Source organism: Astatotilapia calliptera, unplaced genomic scaffold (assembly GCF_900246225.1).
Source record: "Astatotilapia calliptera unplaced genomic scaffold, fAstCal1.2 U_scaffold_1, whole genome shotgun sequence".
Classification (NCBI taxonomy): Eukaryota; Metazoa; Chordata; class Actinopteri; order Cichliformes; family Cichlidae; genus Astatotilapia; species Astatotilapia calliptera.
Window position 1 is genome coordinate 751,121 of NW_020535618.1, and position 24,172 is coordinate 775,292.

The 24,172-nt window shown below is 40.1% G+C and overlaps 3 non-coding genes across 3 annotated transcripts; all 3 read right to left on the bottom strand.

Annotated features, from left to right (window-relative positions):
• Positions 1-21,532: 21,532 nt before the first annotated feature.
• Positions 21,533-21,605, bottom strand: trnaa-cgc (transfer RNA alanine (anticodon CGC)). Its single transcript has one exon. It is a non-coding gene; the product is annotated as a tRNA-Ala (tRNA).
• A 637-nt stretch (positions 21,606-22,242) lies between these two features.
• On the bottom strand, positions 22,243-22,324 carry trnas-gcu (transfer RNA serine (anticodon GCU)). Its single transcript has one exon. It is a non-coding gene; the product is annotated as a tRNA-Ser (tRNA).
• A 1,069-nt stretch (positions 22,325-23,393) lies between these two features.
• Positions 23,394-23,466, bottom strand: trnaa-cgc (transfer RNA alanine (anticodon CGC)). Its single transcript has one exon. It is a non-coding gene; the product is annotated as a tRNA-Ala (tRNA).
• Positions 23,467-24,172: the final 706 nt, after the last annotated feature.

The window sequence follows — 24,172 nt, forward strand, 5'->3', positions numbered from 1 at the left end:
GCTTTGTGGCTTTTCAAAGCGCGATAATTTCTGCTTATCTCACATGAACACATTAACTGACATTTCCTTCTTCATGTTCAGTTTTTTTACTGTCTAAACTTTTCAGAGATCCTGCCGCACAGTGGACAAAGGGTTAACGGGTAATGTCACTGCTGAGACTCATAGCTAATCAAAAATCTTGGATTACAAAGATGATGTAATCTTGGTAGTTTGTAAAAAGTCTTCATATTGAAAAAACACACTAGGAATATCATAAAGATTTATTGACCTTTGATTTTTTTTTTAAACATTAAAACCAGTTTGTTACTTTTTGTTCAAACGCCAGTTTGGTTCCTATTGACGATGCAAATCTCCTTAAAATAGTTCAAATGAAAAGATCTCGGTGCTTATTTAATCTTGTTCTTGTTCAAATCTAAGAATCTGAGGACTTTTCTCATAGATGTAAACATTTACAGTTGCTGGCCCCTTCATTAGGCACACCTTGCTGGTACATCCATGATGTGAATCTCCCGTTCCAGTAAATACTCTACTGGATTTAAATCTGGTGACAGTAGAAGCTGTTTGGGTACAGCGAGCTCATTGTTATGTTCAAGAAAGCACTTTGAGATAATTTGAGCTTTGTGACATGGTTTTTTATCCTGCTGGAAATAGCCGTCAGAAGATGGCAGTGCTGTGGTCATAAAGGGATGGACATGGACGCAAAGCGTGTGGAAATATCCCCCACACCATTACTATAGCCTGAGACAGTTAAACAAAGCAGGCTGGATCCATGCGTTCATCTTCTTTACACCAAATTCTGACCATTTCAAAGTTGTAGCAGGAACCTCTACTGTGCAGTTTTGGTGATGCCTCAGTTTCTTGCTCTTATTTGAGAGAAGCAGCACACATGGTTTCCTGCTGCCGTAGCACATTTGATTGAAGGTTCAACATTAAGTGGTTATTTGAGTTACTACCACCTTCTGTTAAGCTCGAAGCAGTCTGCCCATTCTCCTTTGACCTCTGACATCAACAAAGGTGTTTTCTCTGCTGCACATGGGATAGTTTGTCCTTTTTCAGACCCTAGATTCCCATTAAAATCACTTCAGTCATCTATCTTCCTCATTCCGATGCTCACTTTGAACTTCAGCAGAATAAATGCACTGATTTTCTGCCTTGTGATTGGCTGATTAAATGTTTGATTTAGGAAGCAGTTGAACAGGGGTCCGAACAAAGTGAACAGCAAGCACAGACGCCAGAATCGTGTCTACATGGCCACCAGGATGCTCAGGGGGAGCCCGGCTTCATAATGCCTACATGTCTATGGAGCCAGGGGTCTACACACAAATTACAAATTATCTGAACTCGCTGAATTTTTGGCTGATTTTACAGAACTTTAGTTTATCACAAATATTAAAGTGTAGGCTATGGTTACGTTTCATATTTTAATGTGGACTTTAATACCAAAATGTTTATTTTTGTTGATAATTAGAGCTGCAGTTAGAAAGTGGAAGCTATGGACATTTGATGAAGAAGTGATTGATCTAAATGATAAATGACACATGAACTGGATTCATATTAACCACTGAAAGAAGCTCAAACCTGAGCTGGAGTGAAACTCTGTTTATGTGTGCATGTGTGAAGCACGTGCTCATATGGGTGGTTAGTGTAAACAGTGAAGTTCACAGAAAGGTGAGGTCATTAGAATAGAATAGAATAGAATAGAATAGAATAGACTAGAACAGAATTCAACTTTATTGTCATTGCACATGTCACAGGTACAGGGCAATGAAATGCAGTTTGCATCCATCCAGAAGTGCTTTAGCCATGATACAGATATATTACAATATATATTAGCAATAATATAGATATGAAATGGGTCTGTTATGGTATGTTATAATGTACATGGTATGAAGTATGTTATGAATATGAATATATGACTATAAGTATGTACAGGCTATGAACAGGATATAAATATGAAAAACTATACAGAAATATGAGATATACAGCTATACAGAAATGTGAACTATGCAAGTAATAAACAGCTGTAGAATTAAAATTATTGTATTTTACAGAATGATTATTTATACAGAATTATACAGTAGTGCAGTTAAGATAAGCAAGATATGTGGATAATTTCTACATTACTTCTCTGACTATCAAAGGGTTTGTGTCGGTGCTTCCTCATTCAGCTGGAGTCAGTGTGGAGAGAAAGTACACAGAGAGGTAAACTGGTAAACACACTGAGGAGATTTAAGCCAACTACACACTTCATATCTAACCAGGTCTTCCCATTAACCTCTGGCCTATCCAGAGGTTCAGTCAATGAGCTCGTCAATAGCTTCAATGCTAAAATGTTAAATGTAATGGACACTATTGCTCCCATTAAGGTGAAGGTTATCTCTGGAAGGAAGAAGTCTCCAAAACTCCATGGAGACTCCTCCTGTGTCAGTGGCAGCTGAACTTCATTCAACCATGGCCTGCAATGACTTTGCCAAATTCTTCACTGAAAAAATCCAAAAGATTAGACAAGCAATTGGTACATCAACAGCAGATCCAGAATATGTACTGTGTCCACCAAAAAAACTGTTTAAACACCATGAAACAGTTTCACCCGATTAACAGCAAAGACCTGGAGGACATCTTTAGTCAACTGAACTCCTCCTCCTGCTGTTTAGATGTCCTGCCAACAAGTTTTTTCAAAAAGGTCTCAAAGACTTTAGAATCAGACCTGTTACAGATCGTCAACTTTTCCTTAATGTCAGGTGTGTTTTTAGAACAACTAAAAACTGCTGTAATTAAACCTTAATTACAAAAAAATTAAACCTATACTGAAAAAGGACAATCTTGACAAGACACAAATGAACAACTACAGGCCGATCTCAAATCTCCCATTTTAAGTAAGATCATTGAAAAAGCAGTTTCTCAACAGCTCAGTTACTTCTTAAAACAGAATAACTGCTACGATGCCTTCCAGTCAGGTTTTAGACAGAACCACAGCACTGAAACCACTCTGACCAAAGTGTTTAATGACATATGTCTGAACTCAGACAGTGGAAAAAATGTCAGTCTTAGTTTTACTGGATCTCAGTGTAGCATTTGATACAGTTGACCACAACATATTACTCAAACGACTGGAGAACTGGACAGGTCTTTCAGGAACTGTACTAAACTGGTTCAAAACATACTTAGAAAACAGGAAATACTTTGTATCAATAGGTAACTTCACATCTGAGCAGACAAGTATCACATGTGGAGTTCCCCAAGGTTCCATCTTGGGACCCCTCTGTTTAACATTTACATGCTCCCACTGGCACAGATTATAAAGAACAACAAAATAAACTACCACAGCTATGCAGATGACACACAAATATATATCACAATGGCACCAGGAGCCCGAGGCCCTGTACAGGCTCTTGGTAAATGCATTGAGGAAATTAATGACTGGTCGTGCCAAAATTTTCTCCAGCTAAACAAAAACAAAACTGAGGTAATAGTCTTTGGCGCCAAAGAAAAACGATTACAGGTCACCAGAGAACTTCAATCTATACACCTAAAAACCACAAACCAGGCGAGAAATGTGGGTGTAGTGATGGATGCAGACCTAAACTTAGAAAAACACATTAAGACAATAACAAAGTCAGCTTACTATCACCTCAAGAATATTTCAAGGATAAAAGATCTGATGTCTCAACAGGACCTGGAAAAACTAGTCCATGCATTCATCTTTAGTAGGCTTGATTACTGTAACAGCATCTTTACAGGTCAACCTAAAAAATCAGTCAGAAAACTACAGCTCATTCAGAACTCTGCTGCTCGAGTCCTCACTAAGACCAAAAAAGTGGACCACAGCAGTCCAGCTCTGAGGTCTTTACACTGGCTGCCTGTCCGTCAGAGGATAGACTTTAAAGTTCTGATGCTGGTCTATAAAGCTCTGAATGGTTTAGGACCAAAATACATCAGTGACCTCCTGACCCAGTATGAACCTTCCAGATCCCTCAGGTCATCTGGATCTGGTCTTTTATCAGTTCCCAGAGTCAGAACCAGACATGGAGAAGCTGCATTCAGCTTTTATGCTCCTTATATCTGGAACAAACTCCCAGAAAGCCTCAGATCAGCTGAAACACTCAGTTTATTTAAATCCAGGTTGAAGACTCACCTGTTCTCAGCTGCATTTGAATAAAGCACCAAATCCACACTTTTAAGCTTAAAATTCAAAACTAACATTTTTTAATCAATTTTAAATCATGATTTTATTTGTTTTTGTTAAATTGTAAATGGTAAATGGCCTGTATTTATATAGTGCTTTACTAGTCCCTAAGGACCCCAAAGCGCTTTACATATCCAGTCATCCACCCATTCACACACACATTCACACACACTGGTGATGGCAAGCTACATTGTAGCCACAGCCACCCTGGGGCGCACTGACAGAGGCAAGGCTGCTGGACACTGGCGCCATCGGGCCCTCTGACCACCACCAGTACGCAACGGGTGAAGTGTCTTGCCCAAGGACACAACGACCGAGACTGTCCAAGCTGGGGCTCGAACCAGCAACCTTCCGATTACAAGGCGAACTCCCAACTCTTGAACCACGATTGTTCTTTAATGTCTCTATAAAGCACTTTGAATCACCTTGTTGTTGAATTGTGCTATATAAATAAACTTGCCTTCATATTCTGTCAGTGAGTCATATGAAGTTGGGATTTACAGTATTTCAGTTATTTCACTGTATCACTCACCTTATTGATTTGCTTTCTGATTTGCTGAGGCAAGGTTTTAAAATACCTTCTGGATAATTAGAATATTATTTAAAACACTCTATAAACTCACTGAAATACAGGAAAATAAGATTCCTGTGGCTAAGTATACATCTGATGTGTACAAGTGTGTGTGTCCAATCTGCTCTCTTGTGAGTAGGGCTGTATCGATTTAGGACTGTTACTGTGTTTATATCTTTTTGTAAAATCCATTCACCTGCTCTCATTTGCTGTTTGGTGGTTGTTGAAACAGTTATGTGAGCTTTAACCTGAGACTCTGGCATTTTTGGTAAAATACATTTATATTAAAAAATTGATTCAGAATTTAACAAATAAATATCACATTATTCAAACTAAAATCATTTTGAATCAGGAAAATATTTTTTTTTCAACCCAAGCCTACTTGTGACTGTGTCTTTGTAAAAACTGGTAAGTGAGAACTATGTTTACATAAACATGGCTGCAGAGTCTTACTCCGCATAAAAGCAGGTTTTTCATTTAAAAAAATGATTATGAATAAAGTGAAATCTGAGTAAATCTTGCTCACAGCAAAAAGTCATTGTTAGATTGATGCTGTTTGATTCTCAGGTAAAGTAACGATTTCCTGCAGGCTGAGCATTATACGTGCTAGAAGCTCTTTGTTCATGTGCTCAGGCAGTATTTAATAATGGAAAAGCGTAATTTGAGTTCCTGCAGATTGTAAAACAAGATCAAAGGTTTAGTTTTTGTGTCCTGGAGGAAAAATTAGAGATTTTTTTTACTAAACAAAATGCCAGAAAAAAGAATCCAGCTGGAATCACACCGGAATCATCAGTGACTTCACTTTATTTATTTTCAGGTTTAGTAAGAGTGAATCTTTCCATTTTAATTATTTTTTATCATTATGGTGTGGCCCTTTTAAAATGATGATGTGTGTTAGCTAGTTCTCATAATCCAAGTATGTAAAGCTTATGTTTGATTATTGTGTCTTTGCAGCAGTTAGCTGAATTACATGGATGGACATAGAAGTGGGTTTCAGGCAGTCCAACTACAGGATTGAAAAACTCGTCACAAATGAACACATGGGTCAAGTTTCCTTCATTATCTGAAGATGGTAAACTTGAGTAACATATGCACGTTACTTAGTGCATTGAATGTAGCTCAATCTCAAGCTAAATTAAAAACCAGCAAATGCTCAAACTCACAGCTTCTCTTTCAGGTAATCTGTGGAAGTGTCCCAGTGTGGTATAGGTAAAAAAAAAAAATCTATCAGTGGCAAAAATGGGCATTTACTGAGAGCAGGTCTGTCGGCAAGTCACCTCATTCATTTTTCTATGTTTAGCTCATCATGAAGGAAGCTCAGTGGTTTCAATTCACCATTTAAATGTGCCTTTTAAAGCAATGACTCTTCTCACCGTATATTTACCCAGATAAAACAAAATGAACGCCCGGAGAGATGTTTGTCCAGTCATTGAACCCACTCATCTCTGTTACCATGTCAATGTAGTCTGCAGAGGTCTGATTGGCTGCCGCTGGACAGGAAGTAATCCAGAGGTTTGCTTCAGGAAGATGAGGTTTAGTAGGAGATTACTCACAGGTGTTACTTCCTTAACAGATGTTATAGTCTTAATGCCTTCAAAGTCCAGCTGAAACCTGCTTTCATCCAGACCGTCCAGGATCAGAACAATCTTGGTTTTGGTATAATCCACTGAATCTTTGAGTTCAGACAGTGTGGGTGAAATAAAGTCAGGAGCTTGTGTAGGCTTTTCTCACCTGTAATCAAATTCAGCTCTTTGACAGAAAGGCTGAAAACAAAGTCAACATCCTGGTTTGCCTTCTCTTCGGCCCAGTCGAGAATGAATTTCTGCACAAAAAAATATTTTCCATTTCCTTCAACACCCTGTCACAACTGTGAAGTCTGTCTTGGCCCGGCAAAGGTGTCTACACATGGTTTAGGTTGATTATTTGTTGTTTTGATGATTGACAGCTTTTCATTTTTTGTTCTGGTAGCCTGAACACATTTTCTACACTTTCCCTCTCTCCAGTGGTTGTATGAAGCTCTGTATAGATGCTGTTCAGGGAACTTGTGTTGTCACCATTGCTTTCATAGACGGATGAAAATTTCTTTTTCATTGCTTCTTTTAGTTTCATCTGTACCTTCAAAAGTGAGATGTTATCTGTAACAATAAAATACAACATGTAAATGTAAAAATTACTCAGGTGGTTAAAATCAGACTTTAGTTTGGTCATGGAAACAATTGGTAAAACCCCAAATCCCCAAAACAATCATCACGGTTTCACTGCTAACAACAAAAAAGAAACTGAAAAGATTCAGAGCACCAAACTGTCTTTTTACAAGAAAATCAAAAAAACTCAACATGTGTTGGCAGCTGAGTGTCAAAACATGTTACAGAGATTTTTAGCTCATGACAAACAGAAGACTCGACACACACAGTGTTACAGTACTGCAAGGGTTTATTTAGAGCTTTCTGCACATTTTTATTTGCGCACTTTCCAGCTGCCTGTTCTTGTTCAAATTGCCGGCTCTCCGGTCACGTCCCCTGATCCTGTTAAATTAGGCCAGGCCTGATGAAATTATGGCCATCAACTGTTCTGGTCAGCCTAACACCACACTCTGAACCCACTGCTCCACCCCTCCCCTGCAGCTGAGCAACAAAACAAAATGTTCAAATGTTTCCCTCTGTATTACCAGCATGTTTTGCAGTAGCAGCAACAGGTACAGTCTATGTAAACTTACTAGTATCTCGCTCTGTGTCTCTCTCATGTTTTGGTATTTTCCAGGATTTCCTCGCACACTGAGGACAAGAATTGTCTGCTGGTGAATCAGATTGGTTCAGGTCTGTGCTGAGACACAGTTTGCATGACCAGTGTTCACAAATGAGCTGGACTGGATCCCTCATAGCATCCTTGAATCCTGGACATGTGGGTGGCTTCTCACTAACTGGTCTGAAAGGAGCACAACAGAATACACAGCATTTTAATTCTCTCTCTGTTTGTCCATGACCTGAAGTTATACGAGTGGTTAAGAAAATGGATGCAAACCATACACCCCAAACCATTCAGAAATGCCAGCCAATCAGAGGCCTAAAAAAACAATAAAACAACATGATGTAAATGTAAAATGGTTGCAGGGCTTTTGTGGTTATGTTTACTTGTTAGAGTTTTTGGATTTTGTGATTGCATAGAGATTAGAAATGGACCGATCCGATATTACGTATCGGTCCGATACTGACGTAAATTACTTGATCGGATATCGGAGAGAAATAAAAAATGTAATCCGATCCATTAAATATCAAAAAAGCACCTCACAAACCTTGAGACATGGCGTAACTCGGCTCATAACCGTAGCACGTTGGAGCAGTGTGCTCACGTGATAGAGCGGCTGTGTGTATTTGGAGCCTCGCTACCAAACCGGCATTTCATCTCCGAGGAAGTGATCCCAGAGAGAAGTAAAGCAAATGTGGAAGTTCATCTCTGAATGTTTATAAAGCATTCCCGCGTTAAGCTTAGCAACCAATATATGGAGCGACTGCCTCTTCTCTCCCCCTCCCTCTCCTGCTGCTACTTCAATCGTGAAACTGATCAATGATCAGCTGATCGGCTTTTCTGTCACGAGTCCATTTATCCAGGGGGGCCGATAGGGCATTAACCCTTTAAGACCTACCATAGAACCAAGGCTGCCAGGGCTTACTTTATATTTTTACATGCTGTACTGTCATTTTTGGGAGCATTTCAAGTTGCTATACATCAATACAACTGTTATAGCCCAAATTTTAATAATATGTATGCATTAAGTCCATAGTAACTACATAAATTGCAAAAAAGTGCAATAAACTACAAAAAAATTGAAAATAGTTTTTGGTTTTTTTTACATATATTTATATTTCGGGCAGGTAATGGCGGACATGTGACCGTTCGCGCTGATGTCTGTTTCAATGTGGGAAGTGTTACAAACAGCTGATCGGATCGGCAAAGCGTGTTTCTGGAATATTATGTTTTTGTTCCTGCAAGCGCTTTTTATGCAGTTTTTGCAAAACTATATGTGGAAGGAAACCGTGACCGAGGACAAGCTGATGGTATAAGATGTAAGTACAACTCCTCCAGTGTCATATGCAAAAAAAATTATTGCGATAGCTTACGCGGTTCCAGTTCAAAAGGGATTTAAAAATAGTTACGCAAAACAGAGTGTGCCCGCTCAGACCGGCTTTAAAGGATTAACAGGGAAAGGGGGCACAAAGACATACTTTTCTTTCTTATTCTCATTTAAAATGTCTAGCTTTTAATAATATATTATCTGAATCTTACACCCAAAGTTTTAATCTGATGTAAAATGTATAGAAGTCCATTAGTGCTGTGGGGGGTCGCTGTCTTATTTAATGAATCATTTCAATGTAAGCAGCTATCTCCTGGAAGTTTTCAGTCTTTTGAATATGTGGCTTTACAGCTGAAGGCCCCATCCAAAGTTGTGTTTCTTAATGTTTACAGGCCTCCCAAATACTGCACAGACTTTTTTAATGACCTCAGTGAACTGCTGTCTGTGATCTGTGTTGATTTTGACTGTGTAATTATTGTTGGGGATTTTAACATTCATGTGGACAACCCTCAGGACAAAGGGACTAAAGACCTGAGTAACACTCTGGGCAACTTTGGGCTGACTCAGCATGTAACAGAGGCCACACATAATAGAGGACACACTCTTGACCTACTGATCTCCAAAGGCCTGAGCATTTCAAAGGTTACTGTGTCTGATGTGGGCGTGTCTGATCATTACTGTGTTTTCTTTGAAAGTAAAATTTCAGCACACAAATACATCAACAGCAGTGATCACAAAACGGTGTATAACTGAACACAGTAGTGCAATTTTTAACCAGGTTTTCCCATTAACACCTGACCTGTCCAGAGGGTCAGTCAATGAGCTCATCAATAGCTTCAATGCTAACATGTTAAATGTAATGGACACTATTGCTCCCATTAAGGTGAAGGTTATCTCTGGAAGGAAAAAGTCTCCATGGAGAAACTCCACACTGGTGAAAAAAGAAAAAAGAGAGTGTAGGAAAGCTGAGCGCAGATGGAGAAAAACAAACCTCCAGGTTCATTATGACATCTATAAAGAGAAACTTCACAATTATAATTTACAACTGAGGAGTGCAAGAAGGTCCTACTTCTCTGACATCATCACTAAAAACAGCCATAATGCTCGGGTCTTATTTTCTACAGTTGACAGGCTAAGAAACCCCCCTGTGTCAGTGGCAGCTGAACTTCATTCGACCATGGCCTGCAATGACTTTGCCAAATTCTTCACAGAAAAAATCCAAAAAATTAGACAAGCAATTGGTACATCAACAGCAGATCCAGAATATGTACTGTGTCCACCAAAAAACTGTTTAAACACCATGAAACAGTTTCACCCGATTAAGAGCAAAGACCTGGAGGACATCTTAGGTCAACTGAACTCCTCCTCTTGCTGTTTAGATGTCCTGCCAACAAGTTTTTTCAAAAAGGTCTCAAAGACGTTGGAGACAGACCTGTTACAGATCGTCAACTTTTCTTTAATGTCAGGTGTGTTTCCAGAACCACTAAAAACTGCTGTAATTAAACCTATACTGAAAAAGGACAATCTTGACAAGACACAAATGAACAACTACAGGCCGATCTCAAATCTCCCATTTTTAAGTAAGATCATTGAAAAAGCAGTTTCTCAACAGCTCAGTCACTTCTTAAAACAGAATAGTTGCTACGATGCCTTCCAGTCAGGTTTTAGACAGAACCACAGCACTGAAACTGCTCTGACCAAAGTGTTTAATGACATGTCTGAATACAGACAGTGGAAAAATGTCAGTCTTAGTTTTACTGGATCTCAGTGCAGCATTTGATACAGTTGACCACAACATATTACTCAAACGACTGGAGAACTGGACAGGTCTTTCAGGAACTGTACTAAACTGGTTCAAACATACTTAGAAAACAGGAAATACTTTGTATCAATAGGTAACTTCACATCTGAGCAGACAAGTATCACATGTGGAGTTCCCCAAGGTTCCATCTTGGGACCCCTTTCTGTTTAACATTTACATGCTCCCACTGGCACAGATTATAAACAACAACAAAATAAACTATCACAGCTATGCAGATGACACACAAATATATATCACAATGTCACCAGGAGACCAAGGCCCTGTGCAGGCTCTTGGTAAATGCATTGAGGAAATCAATGACTGGTTGTGCCACAATTTTCTCCAGCTAAACAAAAACAAAAATGAGGTAATACTCTTTGGTGCCAAAGAAAAACGATTACAGGTCACCAGAGAACTTCAATCTATACATCTACAAACCACAAACCAGGCGAGACATGTGGGTGTAGTGATGGATGCAGACCTAAACTTAGAAAAACACATTAAGACAATAACAAAGTCAGCTTACTATCACCTCAAGAATATTTCAAGGATAAAAGATCTGATGTCTCAACAGGACCTGGAAAAACTAGTCCATGCATTCATCTTTAGTAGGCTTGATTACTGTAACAGCATCTTTACAGGTCTACCTAAAAATACAGTCAGACAACTACAGCTCATTCAGAACTCTGCTGCTCGAGACCTCACTAAGACCAAAAAAGTGGACCACATCAGTCCAGCTCTGAGGTCTTTACACTGGCTGCCTGTCCGTCAGAGAAATAGACTTTAAAGTTCTGATGCTGGTCTATAAAGCTCTGAATGGTTTAGGACCAAAATACATCAGTGACCTCCTGACTCAGTATGAACCTTCCAGATCCCTCAGGTCATCTGGATCTGGTTTTTTATCAGTTCCCAGAGTCAGAACCAGACACGGAGAAGCTGCATTCAGCTTTTATGCTCCTTATATCTGGAACAAACTCCCAGAAAGCCTCAGATCAGCTGAAACACTCAGTTTATTTAAATCCAGGTTGAAGACTCACCTGTTCTCAGCTGCATTTGAATAAAGCACCAAATCCACACTTTTAAGCTTAAATTTCAAAACTTACATTTTAACTACTGATTTTATCTACTGTTCTGATTTTATCTGTTTTGATTTCATACACTGTTTTGTTTGTTTGTTTGTTTGTTTGTTAATTAGTTAGTTAGTTAGTTTGATTGTTTTAATCAATTTTAAATCATGCTTTTATTTGTTTTTGTTTCTAATGTCTCTGTAAAGCACTTTGAATCACCTTGTTGTTGAATTGTGCGATACAAATAAACTTGCCTTGCCTTACTGTATATAGTAACTGTTAAGTCTAATATACCCTAGTAAGCTATAGTATAGTACACTTTACAATAAGATAAAACACTTAGTAAAACAATGGCAGAATAAGAACAATAAAACAAAAGCACAAGATAAAATTAACAAACAGTGGGTTCACAGTGAATATGCAGATTTGAACAGATGAGTTTTGAGTTGGGATTTAAACTAAAATACCAGAATATGGAGAATGGAGTAGGTTTAAGTTTATTAGATTATCAGCATTATTAGCATTATTAGCATGTCAGTGTTGCTGAACTATGAAATATTTTGGGTGCAGTGTATTTTTTGCATACAGGTATAACAGAATAGCTTTAGTGGGGTTTTTTTTGTTTTGTTTTTTTAAACTTGAGTATGAACTTATACAAAAAGCAGCAAGATATTTTAAAACAAAACAGTTTTATTGATTAAAAAAAACACACTATATCGGATTCATATCGGTATCAGCCGATATCCAAATTTATGATATCGGTACCGGTATCGGACATAAAAAAGTGGTATCGTGATTTTCTGTTAGCTGTTTTCATGCTTTAAATTTTGCCAGTTGCTGTTAAAACCCCAGAGAAGAAGAAAAAAGAAGACAAACTTTTGCCAGAGTAAAGAGTAAACAAGCTCAGTTTTTATTATTTTTTTATTTTTTTATTTTGCTGTAGCAAAGATGAGGGTCTTTATCTCTCTTTTGATGTCAGCAGTGTTGGTCAAGTTACTTGAAAAAAGTAATCAGTAATTAGTTACTGATTACTTCCCCAAAAAAGTAATCCCCTTACTTTACTGATTACTTATTTTCAAAAGTAATTAATTACTTAGTTACTTAGTTACTTTTTAAAAACACGATTTACAACCTGAATAGATGATAAAGCGATAGATCTTTCAGCCCAATTCTACTTTTTCTACATAATCCATCATACAAAATGTAATCAAATGGAAAAGTCTATTTTTTTAAACTTGTTTTATCAGTTTTAATCTTTTAACTTTATGCATCAAGCAAAAATTTAATTATATGCAACATTCTCTGAGTTGAATAAATTAGTTTAACATTTAAACCTATTTTCTACACATTCCAGCACATAAAATATTTTTTGTGTTTACACTCACTCTTTCAAATAGATGCAAGTAAAACACAGCAGAACATAAATAAAGTCAAAGACTCAGCGGTCCTGTTGCTCTATTTTCACCTGTAAAGCAGGACTGCAGTAGGTTGAGGCTTACCCTGGTGCAGGTGTGCCGCGGTCAGTTGAAGAATCCGCGAGTTTCTCTGTGAGTTTCCCATCACGTCGTAGCGCACTCGGTGCTTGCTTGGAAGTTTAGGGGTTTTTCTCGCTGTAAAAAGAAGTTTTCTTCCCACGCACGACGGACGCTAATGTTTTTGTCACTTTTTATGGAATCAAACTCAAAGTAAGGTCAGTACTTCCACGCTTTAAACGCTGCACGCTCATACTCTCTCCCACAATCGATATGTGATCCATTGTTGATCTGCACACAGCTGTTGTCACTAACGGCGCACTCGCTTACGTCACTGTCGTGAGACATTCTCGCCAAAAATCACGGTTTTAGTAACGCAGTAACGCAGCGTTACTACGGGAAAGTAACGGTAATCTAATTACCGTTTTTGCAATAGTAATCCCTTACTTTACTCATTACTCGAAAAAAGTAATCAGATTACAGTAACGCGTTACTTGTAATGCGTTACTGCCCATCTCTGGATGTCAGACTTTGTATTGTGTTAGTTTTTGATATCCAGTTTGCTTCTGCGACTTTATTTAATTTTTTGACTTTATAGACTTTGTTTCATGGACTTTTGATACCTCAAACAAAGGTAGTTTAAAGATTCATCTTTTGCCTATTATGTGGAGTCTTGTACTTGAACCCAAAATATAACTAAATGTGGTCAGGACCTGAAAGTTCAGTCACTGCCAGCCAGAATCTCTCTCCTCATGTTTCTTTGCTTTAATGCTGGTTGCTATTCTGGTGATCTTCTCTTTCATTTAGTTGCCTCTTCATGGAGTCATTAATCAGACCCTGCCCCATGCCAAGTAAAAACTCTCCACCTCTTTTTATCAGAATCTAAGACATATAGCTGCTGTGGGTGCTTCTGGCACTTGCCTATTAGTGTGACGAGTGTTTTCTTTATAAATCAGGTTACAAGGTGCCTGTGGATCCTCCTTATTGTGATCCCAACTTAGTTTTGGAGAGGTGCTGGCTTTTGCTCATGATAAACTGATCCCAGCCTCACAAAGACTCACAATCTCCTTGAGAGGCCAATATTTCTTTGTTTCTTTATAAGAGTCTCTTTAGATTACTGAGTAATATCTTACAGTAACAAAGACTTTCTCCTGCCTCATCATTAGCCTCAGATTAATCCATCAGCAATTTAAGATATTTTCCCTTACAGAAGAAATTAGACTTACCTTCTTGTCTCCATCTCAAACCCGAGTGGCTCAAACTTGGATCTTTCAGTCTTTAACGACATCTTACTGGGAGCTGCAGATCCTGAAGCATTTGACTGTGAACTAGAAAGTTGACATTGATGTAACCAATCAAAAAACACACTTTGATGAGTTATTTATTGTTAAACTCCATATATAAGCATGTTCACAAATTCATTCTTGGCCATTTCAGTGACCTGCAGTTACAGGACATTTCCATTATGTCCATTATGTACATTCCCATTAAACTGCTAAGTGCTGCATAAACTTAATGTCTAACCACAATGCTGGCATCTGTGTGACTTCCACTCATTTTAAAAAAATATATATTTTATTTTTGCTTTTACAACTGAACACAACATACTTATACAGATTTAATTGTAAACAATTACTACAATTAGCGTATGTGAACTTGTAAGCATGGAGAACAATGAATAAATGAAAAATAAAATAACTGAGGAAGTAAAGAAATTTAGAAAGAAACTATAACAATGATAAATAAATAAGTAATTAAATAAAATGGGGAAGTGCACGCGGAGGGGGAGGTATAAAATTAAGATCAATTAATTTTTAAAAATTATAGAAATGGCTGCCAAATCATGCAAAAACGCAATGTTTTCCCTTCCCTGTCAAATCTTATCTGTTCCACTCTGGCCACAGACACCATCTCATTAAGCCACCTCTTAAAACACAGAGCCGAAGGAGACCACCACTGTAAGAAAACACGTTTCTTTGCAGCAAGCATACCCATTGTAGTTATCTGTTTTTGTGAGCAGGAAAAGGATTCGATTGAGGCAGAAGATCCAAATATAGCCAGTGTAACATGAAGTGGTACTTTTTTCCTAAATTGGTTTGAAAGCCACGTAAAAATCTGGCACCAAAATACATTTAAGGCTGGGCAGTGCCAAAATAGATGTGCAAGGGAACCTTCATCAACATTACAACTATCACATAGAGGAGATACAGACTTATAAATCTGTTTAAGTTTGAGTTCAGAAAAATGTAGTCTGTGGATGACTTAAACTGAATTTGTTTGTATCTGGTGTTTATTGAGCCTTTCTGAATGCTGGACAAACAGTTTGACCATTGGTCATCAGACTGAGAGACACCGAGGTCTTCAGCCCATCTATTCCTGATTCGATCGGATTCTACTGAAATTGTAAAGCACTTAACAAACTGGGAAATCAGATGTTTAGAGTTTGATTTCAGAATTGTTTCAAGGTAAGTATGATTTAGTGGTTTCGGTGGAAAGTCTGAAAAGTTTCGTTGAACAAAATTCTTTATTTGTAGATAGCGGAAAAAATGTGATTGAGGTAGCTGAAAGTTTTGTTGAAGTTGAAGGAAAGAAGCAGTTTTCTCATCTATATATAAGTCCTTGATATGTTTCAATCCCTTTTCCCCCAATCTAAAAACACCCTGTCCATTTTTCCTGGTTAAACAACTGGTTAGGTGTTATTGGCAATCTTACTGAGAGGTTAGGTAATTTAAGAAATTTCCTGATTTGACTTAATATCTTTAGAGAATGTTTAACAACAAAATTACAACTGATCCATTTATTAAAGGAGGTGTTAGAAAACAATAAGGCCGGTAATGAGGTTCCAGATACTGTTGCTGTATCTGAAGCCAGAGCGGGAGATTCTCATAACGGTTGTCGTAGGCAAACCCCACTGCCAGTATAATAGAGCTCTTAAATTTGCAGCCCAGTAATAGTCTCTAAACACAAGAAGACCCAACCCCACCCACTGGAAGGACTTTGTTGAAGATGAGCTTTAGATATCTTTGGAGGTTTTCCTGTCCAGATAAATGGGAGAATTTAAGTGGCAAGTAAATAGGAAGGTTTTGAAAAAGATATAGAAATTGTGGCAAAGACATCATTCTAATTATTTATTCAACCAATCAAAGACAAAGGGAGCAATTTCCATTTTCTAATATCCTCTTTGAGCTTGTCCAGCATTTCCAAGAAGTTCAGTTTATAAAGGAGTTTGGGATTTTTAAGAATTTTGAGGCCAAGATAGGTAAAGGATATAGTCACTAATTTAAATGTGAGTGAGCTGAGAAACTTTGGGCAGAAATGATCTGTTATCGGCATGAATTCAGATTTCTCCCAATTAATCATAAATCCTGATAATTTCACGAAGTGTTTAATACAATTTAAAAGGTTAGGAAATGAAATTTCTGGTTCAGAAAGACAGATCAATAAATCATCTGTATACATATTAACAAGACTTTCAGCATTCCCAAATTTGACTCCCTGTATTCCTGGGTTGATTTCTTATGTTGATAGCAAGGGGCTCCAGAGCTATGTCAAAAAGAAGAGGTGAGAGGGGTTCCTCCTGTCTCACTCCGCGTTGTAATTGATGGGGGGAAGATTTATCTGCATTTGTGAGGATGCAGGACACCGGACACAAATAAATCATTTTAATCCAATCCATGAAATATTCCCTGTTTAAGGGTTTCAAATATATAAAACCATTCAATCTGGTCAAACACTTTTTGGGTGTCAAGAGAGAGCATAGCTATTTTTGCCTCTTTTCCATAGCTTGAATACATTGTGTTTAGTAATAAACGAATGTTATTAAATGACCATCTACCAGGAACAAATCCTGTTTGGTTGGGGTGTATAATTGATGAAATGTTTTTTTTTTTTAATCTTGTAGCTAAAACTTTGGTTATGATTTTATGATCACCATTTAAAAGAGCAATGGGTCTGTAATTTGCTGGGTCACCTTCTTCCTTTCCAGTTTTGTGAAGCAAGCAGATATTTGCATCATAAACTGAAGTCGGTAACCTTTTATTTTTAGTTGTGCAGCACTTTGTTCAGTGATTGTGGTTTAGACTTCATTATGCACCCATGGTTCCTGGTATTAGAAAAGAAATCTGTCCGACACATGAAAGAACACGTCTTTCATGTGTCGGACATGTTCTCAAGTACAAACTTTGCACTTACCATTTTGATTTCTCATCTTTAAAGTGGAGAGAATACATCTTGGATCGATCACTCTTAATGGAGACACAGCTGGGATGTGCAACACTTTTCTGTGAACTAAAGCCCCTTTTCCATTAGTACCTACTTATAATATACAGAGATCGGCCAGGCAAACAAGTACAAACTTTACACTCACAATTTGGATTTCTGATCTCTAAAGATGGGCGGTTCCATCCTGGATCGATCACGTTTCATGGAGTCAGAGCTGGGACCCATGGACTCTTCTATAAGCTAAGAGGAAAGGTTGAGTTATTTAACATCACCTTTAGAGAGAAGCTGCTTACAAACTTAATTTACACATTTAATACAAACACTACAGGGGAAAAACAGAGAATCATTCAAGTATACTGCAAACATAAGCTGTGCCCCAGATTTCACTTTTGAAATATGCTGTAAGCAAAACACACAGCGTACACATCACACGTACAATACTCATTATTTACTAAACGCTAATAAGTAAAACTTTAAAACTGACAGATAAAACATGCAGAGAGTATCCTCCATGGAGAAAAAAGGTTCAAAACCAATGTCAAGAATATGAGCTGGCGAAGTCCTGTCATGAAAGAGCTTCTAAGTGAGACACTGAACCGGAAACTGAAAGGAGAGATCATCTTACTCCCATATAACCTTTGCATCCACTCACTAGGACACTTAGGATAGTAGTATACTTTTAAAAAAAACCCCTCTAGGTTATGTTTTTAGGGCTCAGAAGTGCTGATACAGACTGCATTTAACACATGTTAAGACACCCACTTTCATATTAGCTTCTTTTTTGCTTAACCATTTTTGTCCCTTAACTAAACATGAACATCACCTTTGTGTCTCCACGGAGTTGACTCGAATGTCGACAGATAAATCGCTCCTCATGGAGAAAATACTGGCAGCGCTGCACTCAGCTCTGCTGAATAAAGAGATCTTTTTACTCATGTACAACACTGACAACTAGTCAGCTAATCATTCACGATCAAACAAATCTGATTGGTTTCCAAGCTGAGTAAAAGAAGATGACCTCTCCATCCTTCCATCTCACCTGACCACCTGACTCCTCTTGTGCAATAGCTTTAGCATTTTTAATTAACTTGTGCTAAAATGATCTGTTTTACTGAGTGGACTTGCAGGCCTTCAGGTAGGACTAAGTTGAAATTTGGTGTTTTTTTTAAGTTGACAGCATTTTTGAGCCCTCTGAACTTCACAATTACAGAAACATGACATTTTTTAAAAGGCACCGAACTAGGACATCGACGTATGTGTGTATCGACGCAGGGAAATCTACTCCAGATCCCCCACGAGGGGCTGCGTAACACTTTGGTAGAAGCCTGGAGTGATGCTGGCTTCTTCTTTGAGCCTGTTCTTCTTGGGGGTTGCCAGAGTGGATCATCTGCCTCCATCTCACCCTGCCCCTAGCATTCTCCTCTGTCACAGCAACCCTCTTCATGTCCTCCTCAACTAGATCCATGAACTTTCTCTTCTGTATTTTTCTTTTCCTCCTGCCTAGCAGCTCCATATTTTACACCCTTTTCCCAGTATATCTTATTTTCCTCCTCTGCACATTTCCAAACCACCGCAGCCTTACCGGTCTAACTTTGTCTCCAAACCGCTCAACCCCAGCTGTCCCTCTGACATAGTCAGTTCTAATCTTTTTCCATCCTGGACACTCCCAACATAAAAAAACTTACCATCTTCAACTCTGACAACTCCATCTCGGCCTCTCGTCTTTTCCTCCGTGCCACAGTCATAAAACAATACATCAGAGCAGTTCTCACCACCGTCCTGTAAAGCTTGCCTTTCACACCTGCTGCTATCCTGGTGTCACAAATCACCCCTTTATTTGGTCTCCACCCACATCTTCCCTTCAAAGTACTCCTTCCCTTGTTAGCACATTACCATTTCCACCCTTAATGACTTTAAACTGCTGTCCATCCTTTCCAGCTTCATCTCTCTGCCATACCAATTGGTACAAGTCCCTTTCTCCATGCTTAGTGTCAAGGCTCACCTTGAACTCACTATAAGGCTTTTCCTTTGCCATTGGTCTAGCACCCCTAGCATCCCCGGGCGTGTTCTCAGAGCGTGTTCTGGGGAGCTTGCAGGAGTGCTCACAGACATATTCAATCTGTCCTTGGCCCACGCTGTGGTACCGGCCTGCTTCAAATCCACCTCCATCGTCCCGATACCCAAAAACTCCAACCCATCTTGCCTCAATGATTACCGCCCAGTAGCACTCACCCCATCATCACTAAGTGCTTAGAGCAGCTGGTCCTAGCACACTTCAAATCCTGTCTCCCCCCACCCTGGACCCCCACCAATTCGCATACCGCCGGAACAGGAGCACAGAGGATGCAGTCTCCATCGCAATGCACTCTGTCCTCTCACACCTGGACAACAACAACACCTACGCCAGAATGCTGTTTATAGACTTCAGTTCAGCATTCAATACAATCCACCCCTCACAACTCATCAGGAAACTGACAGACCTGGGCATCAGTTCCCTCATCTGCAAATGGTTACTGGACTTCCTGACCAACCGCCCCCAACATGTCCGGCTGGATAACCGCTGCTCATCTACCATCACAATGAACACCGGTGTACCACAAGGCTGTGTGATGAGCCCTTTCCTCTACTCCCTCTTCACCCACGACTGCAGACCTGCTGATGGTTCCAACACCATCATTAAGTTTGCAGATGACACCACGGTGATTGGCCTCATCAGTGACAACGATGAGGCCGCCTACAGGGAGGAGGTGGATCGTCTGGCTGAGTGGTGCGACAGAAACAACATGCTGCTTAACACCGAGAAGACCAAGGAGCTCATCGTGGACTACAGGAGGAATGCTGATCCACATCCACCCATCCACATTAAGGGGACGGCTGTGGAGCGTGTGAGCAGCTTCAAGTTCCTGGGAGTCCACATCTCCGAGGATCTCACCTGGTCGACCAACTGCTCCAAGCTGGTCAAGAAGGCTCACCAGCGCCTCTTCTTCTTGAGGACTCTGAGGAAGAACCACCTGTCCTCAGACATCCTGGTGAACTTCTATCGCTGCACCATCGAGAGCATCCTGATCAACTGTATAACAGTCTGGTACGGGAACTGCTCTGCCTCGGACCGGAAGGTGTTGCAGAGGGTCGTGAAAACTGCCCAGCGCATCGCCGGAGCACCACTTCCTGCCATAAAAGACATCTACAGGAAGCGGTGTCTGAAAAGGGCTGGGAAAATCATCAAAGACCCCAGTCACCCATCACATGGACTCTTCACCCTCCTGCCCTCTGGGAGGCGCCACAGGAGCCTCCGGACTAAGACCACCAGGTACCGGAACAGCTTCTTCCCCACAGCTGTCAGACTCCTGAACTCTGCCTCCTGACATCTGACCCACGTTAAACTCATGGACTGAACATACACACACCCACAATGGACAACTGTACCCTCAAACACACAATAATAACATGGAGTGAACCACCACTCACAACCACCAGCACTTTATATAGCCTCTGTAGAAACTATCTACACCCTCACTTATCTTAACTGCACTACTGTATAGCTCTGTGTAAATAATCATTCTGTACATTCGATAATCTTTAATCCTACAACTGTTTACAACTTGCATAGTTCCCATTTCTGTATAGCTGTATATCCCAGATTCTGTAAAGTTATTTATTTCATATTCTGTATAGTTTTTCATATTTATATCCTGTTCATATCCTGTACATAGCTTGTACTCACTACAGCCTGTACATACTTATAGTTATAGAATATTCACAACATACTTCATACCGTGTACATTATAACATTCCATAATAGACCCATTTCTGTAATATACTCACATATCTATATTATTGCTAATATATATTGTAATATATCTATATCACTAAAGCACTTCTGGATGGATGCAAACTGCATTTCGTTGCCCTGTACCTGTGCATGTGCAATGACAATAAAGTTGAATTCTATTCTATTCTATTCTATTCTTATTTACACGACAACATTACTTTTTCTTTTCCTTTGAATGCTTCCCTGAAGTGATGACACAAAGCCTTGAAAAGTGAGAATAATGAGTAAAGTCATAGACATAATGAGACAAAACCAATGGATTGGATGCAGAATTTGCTGGTGGGCATCTCGGGGATGTGCAAATGGTCACTGGAGAATGCGGGTATCGATCCCGCTACCTCTCGCATGCGAAGCGAGCGCTCTCCCATTTGAGCTAATTCCCCTTTGTCGGTTGGGGATTGTAGCTTCATCTTGTCATATGGACCTTTAACTCCGGGAGATCTAAAAAGGACGCCTCGCCTTCATGGGTTTCTGGGCATGCCAACTACAACAAGACCCCGTGGTAGAATCACTGCGCATACGAGACATTAAGGACCAACTCTAGTCTGGGCACTACACATTATGCTGGGAGACTGTCACCGTTTGTGGAAGCACCTTTCAGCTGCTTCTGGAGAAAAAGAGATGTCAGACTGGACTGGGGGCATTGCTGCGTGACTCTTGGCTGCCATGGGCCAGTATTGTGAAGGTAAGAGGGGAGACAATCACCTCAGATGGACAAACACTGATGAGGTTTAAAGCCAGCGTTAACCTGACAGTACCTGAAAGGTACTCAGAGGAGACGTGCAAATAAACATTTGCCAAAGGAAGCCACATGCGTTCGTTTGGAGTACTGACTATTCTGGAAACAAAGTATCTTTTGGCCATTGTATTAGCAGACCATTCTCTTTAACGTGACCTGTGCAACAAGACCACATGGTGAACTATAGGGAGTACTGAGCCAAAGAAGAGCTGAGGCATTGCATCATGCCTACTTTGGCAGCCAATCTCACAACATGCATTAAGATAAGTAGAAAGAGGACTCGACGAGGATGGGATTCGAACCCACGCGTGCAGAGCACAATGGATTAGCAGTCCATCGCCTTAACCTCTCGGCCACCTCATCTCATTGCTGCAGTTTCTTTGCCAGCAGAATTGGGAATTTATTCTGTGACCATGTAGTCTGGATGGACAAAATGCGAGCTGAGCGCTAGTGTATCGACGCAGGGAAATCTACTCCAGATCCCCCACGAGGGGCTGCGTAACACTTTGGTAGAAGCCTGGAGTGATGCTGGCTTCTTCTTTGAGCCTGTTCTTCTTGGGGGTTGCCAGAGTGGATCATCTGCCTCCATCTCACCCTGCCCCTAGCATTCTCCTCTGTCACAGCAACCCTCTTCATGTCCTCCTCAACTAGATCCATGAACTTTCTCTTCTGTATTTTTCTTTTCCTCCTGCCTAGCAGCTCCATATTTTACACCCTTTTCCCAGTATATCTTATTTTCCTCCTCTGCACATTTCCAAACCACCGCAGCCTTACCGGTCTAACTTTGTCTCCAAACCGCTCAACCCCAGCTGTCCCTCTGACATAGTCAGTTCTAATCTTTTTCCATCCTGGACACTCCCAACATAAAAAAACTTACCATCTTCAACTCTGACAACTCCATCTCGGCCTCTCGTCTTTTCCTCCGTGCCACAGTCATAAAACAATACATCAGAGCAGTTCTCACCACCGTCCTGTAAAGCTTGCCTTTCACACCTGCTGCTATCCTGGTGTCACAAATCACCCCTTTATTTGGTCTCCACCCACATCTTCCCTTCAAAGTACTCCTTCCCTTGTTAGCACATTACCATTTCCACCCTTAATGACTTTAAACTGCTGTCCATCCTTTCCAGCTTCATCTCTCTGCCATACCAATTGGTACAAGTCCCTTTCTCCATGCTTAGTGTCAAGGCTCACCTTGAACTCACTATAAGGCTTTTCCTTTGCCATTGGTCTAGCACCCCTAGCATTCTTATTTACACGACAACATTACTTTTTCTTTTCCTTCCTTTTCCTTTGAATGCTTCCCTGAAGTGATGACACAAAGCCTTGAAAAGTGAGTATAATGAGTAAAGTCATAGACATAATGAGACAAAACCAATGGATTGGATGCAGAACCTGCTGGTGGGCATCTCGGGGATGTGCAAATGGTCACTGGAGAATGCGGGTATCGATCCCGCTACCTCTCGCATGCGAAGCGAGCGCTCTCCCATTTGAGCTAATTCCCCTTTGTCGGTTGGGGATTGTAGCTTCATCTTGTCATATGGACCTTTAACTCCGGCGGATCTAAAAAGGACGCCTCGCCTTCATTGGTTTCTGGGCATGCCAACTACAACAAGACCCCGTGGTAGAATCACTGCGCATACGAGACATTAAGGACCAACTCTAGTCTGGGCACTACACATTATGCTGGGAGACTGTCACCGTTTGTGGAAGCACCTTTCAGCTGCTTCTGGAGGAGATAGAATCTATAATAGGGAACTCAAAACTGGATTATAGATAGCATCTATAATCCAGTTTTGAGTTCCCTCCCCAGACGCCTTAACGCCCACTCATATCCTGGGACATCTGACCTCAGGAATTCGCATGATAAGGTGGGGCCAGGTTTCACAAAGAGCTCACCCGAAACGCTGGCTGATTGGGACCCACACCCAGTTTCACACCTTGGCTCAGCCGATTAGAGGATCATCGGGGGGTCCTTTTGTCCCTCTGCGGGGGGATACTCCCACTAGGTTTAAATCTGGGACTCTCCACCATTTGACCTTAGAACTGAAGAAGCTTCTCCGATGAGAGGTGAAATGTCTTCAAGCAACTTAAAGAAGTCCAGATGATTTTCTTAGCAAGCTCCTTTGACTACGATGACCTGGATGACTGAGAACCTTCACAGACATATTACTATGCTGATGTTTGTTCTTCAGATAGTTAAGGGATGTT